Genomic DNA, 6,943 nt, shown 5'->3' on the forward strand with positions numbered 1-6,943 from the left:
TTTAAATTGCGCTTCGGACTCATTATTTGCGACTTGCCACGTCACCATGTTAAACGTAAATTTACATCCACTACTGCAGAGAAATTTACCCAGAATTATCATCCATGATTGGATCACCATCTGACCCACAGAACTTGATCAGGTGACTATTTAGAGTCAGTGTTTCACTTCACTCTAGATATTGTAGCTCCACTTAAAAGGAAAGAAATTAGAGAGAAAAAAATCGCACCCAGGTACAGTGACAACACACAAACTTTAAAATAATCTGCTACGAAATTAGAACATAAATGGCATCAAACTAAATGATCAGTATTTTGATTAGCATGGAAGGAATGCCTTCATAGCTACAAAAAATCTCTTAGTGTGGCCAGATCAGCGTATTTCTCTAACCTTATCGAAGAAAACAAAAATAATCCTAAATTTTTATTTAATACTGTACGCCTCCGGCTTGCTCATTAGGGATAGGGATAGATATATAGTATTTTAAATTTTAAATTAATCTTTTTAAAATTAATTTTAAAACTTCAGTTGTACATATTCACTTCGGGTATTTCCCTTTCTCTCTCTTCTGTTTCCATATTTCTGTAAAGCTGTTTTGAGACAATGGGACATTGTTAAAAGCGCTATACAAGTAAAATGAATTGAATTGAACTCGGGGTGCACGGTGGCTTAGTGGTTAGCATGTTCGCCTCACACCTTCAGGGTTGGGGGTTCGATTCCCGCCTCCGCCTTGTGTGTGTGGAGTTTGCATGTTCTCCCCGTGCCTCTGTGGTTTCCTCCGGGTACTCCGGTTTCCTCCCCCGGTCCAAAGACATGCATGGTAGGTTGATTGGCATCTCTGGAAAATTGTCCGTAGTGTGTGATTGTGTGAGTGAATGAGAGTGTGTGTGCCCTGCGATGGGTTGGCACTCCGTCCAGGGTGTATCCTGCCTTGATGCCCGATGACGCCTGAAATAAGCACAGGCTCCCCGTGACCCGAGGTAGATTGGATAAGCGGTAGAAAATGAGTGAATGAGTGAATTGAACTCATCGGCAAGAGCTGCACCTTAGAATATACAATAAAACCCTTTCTCTGTATTTTAGCCCCATCTGCTGCTCATTAGAGTGATTACACCATTATAATGATGTGTCTATATGCATGTCACAGCAGCCAGAACATGAAAAATAAGCTTATACAAACATATAGAATATATGCAGAAATAAAGATTCTAATAAGCAAACAAACAAATAAATCACCTAGTCTTCAAAGGTCCAGTGTGGGTGAGTCTGTGCTCACGATGGCCTCAGAATCCTTTTATTGCCTGGCAGGAGAGGGCCATACTGTAGTCTTCAGGGCCGATAGACAATAGACAGAAATACAATAGACTTCCTGTCAGCTCAGACGTCTGATTATAACTCTGATCTCTCAACTCTGTGTTTCCTCCCACAGAACTGTTGCTCACACTTGTTTTTTTATTGTTGTTGGTTTCTGCACCATGCTGTTTAAGCTCTAGAGACTGATGTGTAAATCCCAGGACATCAGCAGGTTCCAAAACTCAAACCAGCTCACCTGGCACCAACAGCCATGTCCCAGCTAAAGAAAGAGATCAAATTCAAATTCAATGTATTTGTATAGTGCTTTTAACAATTCACATTATCCCAAATCAGCTTTACAGAAGTATAGAAACAGAAGAGAAAAAGAAACAACAGGAAAAATAATAATAGGAAAAAATGAGATAATAAAATAAAAATAATAAAATAATAAAAATAAATAAATAAATACATTTAAAGTTAATTTAAAATTTATAAAATTATATATCTGCAAACCAGAGGTGACAACAGCAAGGAAAAACTCCCTGAGATGATAAAAGGAAGAAACCTTGAAAGGAACAAGGCTCAGAAGGGAACCTCATCCTCATTTGGGTGACTGTAACATAGGTTTTGTGTTTTGTTTTGTGTTCAGTTTTCTGTCTTTTATTTTGATGTGTTTCTTGTGTCTTGATTCCCTTGCCCCAGGTCCTCCTGCCCTATGTATGAGTCATGATCTTATTGGTTGATGTAGTCATGTGTTCCTGTTCTCGTTTGCCATTGGCTCCCATTGTGTATTTAACCCTGTTTGTTTGCCATGTTCTTTGTTGGTTGGTGTTCCTTTATGGCTGTTGCATGTGATTGTGGTTCTTGTCTTGATTTGTCTTCGTCTTGCCCAGGATTACTTTGTGTTTTGTTCAATAAAATCTTCACCTGCATTTGGATCCTCTGCCTGTGACAGTGACACAAATAATGTAAATAATGTCATTTCAACAACAGTATATAATAGTGCAACCAAGAGGGTTAGGGTTAGTAGCGCAACAGTGACTTTTTCACATTGGTCTCTAGATGGCGCTGCATTCATGCAGTCATCCATATATTGAAGAATTGCTGACCCTGGGGTCAGTGTCAGAGATTCTAGACTGTTCTTAAGAGCTTCATTGTAAATAGTAGGAGATTCACAATATCCCTGACACAATCTAGTAAAAGTGTTCGGTTTTCCATTGAAAGAAAACGCAAACCAAAACTGGCTGTCTGGATGAACTGGTACACTGAAAAAGCATTAGCTAAGTCTACCACAGAAAACCACTTACTTTCTGATGGAATTTGGGATAAGATTGTTTAAGGGTTTAGCACATTCAGAGCTCTCGATATTACTGCATCATTCACTACTTGCAAGTCCTGGACAAAGCGCCACTCCTCTGGTTCACCCAGAGGCCGATTTTTTCCACAGGAAAAATAGCTGTTCTCACTGGAGAGGTTTCACATGGCACAATCACACCAGCCTTTTTGCACACTTTTTGCTATCTGCACATTCTGTCTGACGTTTCAGTTGATTGATTGCTGTTTTGCACAACACTTTACAATATCCCAGGTAACTGCTGCTATAACACTGTGTTTATTCCAGTATTTCTGCACACATAATATTGTCTGAACATGCAGTATTTACACTGGCGCTGTTTCTGTCTATTGTCTTTTGTTGTCCACCATGGCCATTGTAATCACGCTCTGAAGTTGTCCTTTAGAAGCCTCTTCTAAGACAGATTTAGGATCAGCATTCTCGTGTACGATCCACGATCGGTGGGGAGGGTGGACTCTTCTTCGTCGACTCCGTAAGAGTTGGAGTATCCATGAACACCTGTCAACTTGACACAGATGCTCCCAGATGTGGTCGAGGAGGCGGTCCATCCAGGTCAGAATTATCTGAAAAAGACTTAAGACACTGGAGACTTTGTGAGCCCCATGCCCCTGAAGAGACCGGAGCCTCAATCCAGAGAAAAGGTTGAGAAAAGCACAATCTAATCCAAAGAGATTATCTACACAATATGTACAGAATACAGAGGGTAATGAGAAGCTCCTGTTAAGATGAGGAGCCTTTTTAACTATCACCCGAGTCCTAGGGACCATTGGCATCTTTATGATCTGCCTGTTAACAGAAGAGAATGCAGAAGACTCCAGAAAGTCCCACTTTTAGTAGATCTCGCAGAGATGTGTATGAAAACACTCAATCACTTAGAACACACATCTACTGTAACAGAGTTTTTCCTTGCCAAAGTTACCTCAGACCTGTTCATTAGAGACAAACTCAAACACATTTAAATATAAGTTTAAATGTAAAAATACATTTAGAAATAAAATATTTTGTATTATATTAATCTTTGTATAATAATCTTTTTGCATTACATTTCTTATGTTGTAACAAAGTCCATATACAAATAAAATTGAATTGAAATGTATATGGAACAAATAAAAGTTTCCTTCTCAACCTACAGGCGTTCATAATAAAGTGGACAGCAAATGTATCTGAACTCTCTAAAGACCACCTTATGGTTTAAAACATACTAAATGTTGTCGTTTTCTATATAGCACATTCTGAGGTCTTCTAACCCAGCCTGTTTCTGGTTTCAGATTGCATGCTGGGTTTTTTCAATGCTTGTGTTTAAATTATAAAATTTTTATATTTTTAATAAATTATTTTTCTTTATTTCATTTTTTCAAAGAATGTTTGATTTTTGATGGTTAAACAAGTATTCAACCTCTCCTGTACATTAGCTGCAGAAGGTTCAGTTAGTTACTCAGTTACTCTCGGATGGAGAGATTTAGCTTTAGAAGTGCACATCCAGATGCTAGAAAGATTAGTGATACTACCCTAGGGGGATTTATCAACACCTCCCCAACTCTGGCCTTAGAGCCCTCACAAGGGGGTTCATCCAGTGATGAACAAAAGTGCTTTTAAGTCTCGATGAATACATTAACTATTCACTAATTCAGACTTAGAATACCATCAACCTGGGGGTTCGATTCCTGCCACCGCCTTGTGTGTGTGGAGTTTGCATGTTCTCCCCGTGCCTCGGGGGTTTCCTCCAGGTACTCCGGTTTCCTCCCCCGGTCCAAAGACATGCATGCTAGGTTGATTGGCATCTCTAGAAAATTGTCCGTAGTGTGTGATTGCGTAAGTGAATGAGAGTGTGTGTGTGTGTGTGCCCTGTGATGGGTTGGCACTTTGTCCAGGGTGTATCCTGCCTTGATGCCCGATGACGCCTGAGATAGGCACAGGCTCCCCGTGACCCGAGGTAGTTATTTAGTAGTAAAAAAATTTTAAACACATAAACAACATAAAATGTGTTTCATTCATTTTCATGTCTTGTTGTATACTTCCCTCTTACCCTGAGAGATGGTGGGACCAGTGGGGCAGTGCTGTAGATCTGAGGGTGTGAGGTGCAGTGTGAGGAGTGATGAGGGCTTTGAGGTAAAAGGGAGATGGTCCATTTTTGGCTTTGTAGACAAGCATCAGTGTTTAAATCTGATGTGTTCAGCTACCGGAAGCCAGTGGAGGAACACAGCAGTGTGGTGGTGTGAGACCTTAGGCAGGTTGAACACAAGTCACACAGCTGCATTATGGATCATTTACAGAGGATGAATTGTGTTCATATGTAGACCTGTGTGGACAAAAATGGCCGAATCCTTCTAATGTTGCAGAGAAGGAACAAACATGAGCGAGTCACATCAACAACAACCTTTACCTCACATGTTGCTAGTCCATGGTTACCCCAAGGTTCTGAGCTGTGAACAAAGGGCGTTTCAGATTGTTGTGCACAGGAGCGTCGCTCCTCTCCATCTCACATGTATAACAGCTTTGCCCTCCTCAGTGAAGCACTGCTGAGAAAGAGTTCTGGTTATAGGAGACTCCATCTTAAGGCATGTGAAAATAGCTAGGCTTTTAACAGCTGGAGCCAGGGCACCGAACATAGCAGGTAATTTTAGGATCCTAGACCAACATAGGTTCTTGAAGGTAGTATCCATGTTGGAAGATATCAGATATCCGGGTTCATCATTCAGAAGTTACTAAAAGTAATATTGTAGAGTTATGCAAGTAGAGTGGCGTATGTAGTATCCTGTAGGGACTGCCCTAATTTCCTGCTGCATAGCACATATTATTAGAACAGGTCTAGTTAATAAGTGACAATCCAGGGCCAGGGAACAGACAAGCAGGCTAATCTGACTGTAAGCTGCATTGAGTCATCACCCAGTTTCACAATATAAAGACTGTGTCTGTTTCCCAAGATAAACCGAAATCTCAGATAGTAAATTCTAAAATTACTTGAAATTTAGACGGAAAGTATTATGTACAGGAACATAGCCAAATATTCAAAGTAAAAATAATTTTAGCTGTTTCTTCATCTGTAATAAGTTTATTTTATATAAAGGCCTCAAGCATCTCTATAAAGAAAAAAATCACTCAAAGACAGACATTTAAAAAAGCATAATGCAGAGTAAAAATGTACGGTTCCGCAATAACATGTTAACATGTAACAAGACGTCGTGTTCCACGGACGATAACCATCTGAAATCACAGGACATTCCTACAGATTATTATTTTTATTACAATAATGTTAAGTAAAACTGCTAATCATTTATCAGAGTGCGTTCACTGGAAATTAAAAACATACATATATATATATATATATATATATATATATATATATATATATATATATATATATATATCTCAAACTAGCTAACATTAGAGAATCGGAACATGCAGGTCAGTTGCTTTAGTGTCCACATCGCTGATGATGAATGAAGATTCTGGTATAAAATTAAAAAGTAGATTGAAATGTTTTAACGTCACAACATGAATCATGCTAATGTTCTGCTCCATTAGTGTGTTGTCATTAATGATGCCAAACGAACAACAGTAAATGAGCGCTAACATACCAGAAACACAGCAAATTCACAAAATGTACAAATTCATACAGGAGAAAATTTAAGGATAAATCATAAATTCACAAATATATGTTAAATAATAAGCTAAATTTGTATGCATTGAACTAAAAATAAGTGTCTGATGAGGTAGCATGAAGTCGTTAGCGTGCTAATCATTATCTCATGATTGTCGATCACTTGCATGCAATTTCTCAGTTATTAAAGAAATCAGTCATGCAGAACTGCACACGCTACTAATTAGCAAAACAAGTTCCACTAACAATATCACACATTTACATTCTTTAATTTAAAAAAAGTGATATTTACAAAAAAAAAAGTACAAAAAAAAAAAAAAAAGTAGAATCACATTGGAAATAAATATGACTAAAAAAACACTACAGATAAAGTAATTAAATGAAGCTTATGTTCTGTCAGGACTACAAAGCCATAACACCTGACCACGCCCAGACTTTACACATCATAACCACTCCCACATGCTAGCTAATAAGCTAATGCTACTTAGGAATTGAGCTAGGTAACAAGAGTAAAACAAAAGCCTTTAAAATAAAATCATAATAAAGTGCAATAAATTATTCTGTTCCTAAATTAACAGAATCACATTTTCAATGTAAAATAAAAGTTAGATTTTATCTATTGAGCAGCTTTCTGTCACACGTTACATAATAAACCCATTTCTTTCATTAAAGCACTTTGTGTCAATATAAAAAAG

General features: G+C 38.2%; 1 protein-coding gene across 1 annotated transcript in view; it reads right to left on the bottom strand.

Annotated features, from left to right (window-relative positions):
- Window positions 1-5,679: 5,679 nt before the first annotated feature.
- The window catches only part of ccdc107 (coiled-coil domain containing 107), a 4,755-nt gene continuing 3,491 nt past the window's right edge, over window positions 5,680-6,943 (bottom strand). The window contains exon 6 of the mRNA XM_060890052.1: window positions 5,680-6,943. This exon is cut by the window's right edge and continues 373 nt beyond it. The gene's annotated coding sequence lies outside the window, so the exon portion shown is untranslated.

The sequence above is a fragment of the Tachysurus vachellii genome, chromosome 16 (genome assembly GCF_030014155.1).
Source record: "Tachysurus vachellii isolate PV-2020 chromosome 16, HZAU_Pvac_v1, whole genome shotgun sequence".
In the NCBI taxonomy this organism is placed as follows: domain Eukaryota; kingdom Metazoa; phylum Chordata; class Actinopteri; order Siluriformes; family Bagridae; genus Tachysurus; species Tachysurus vachellii.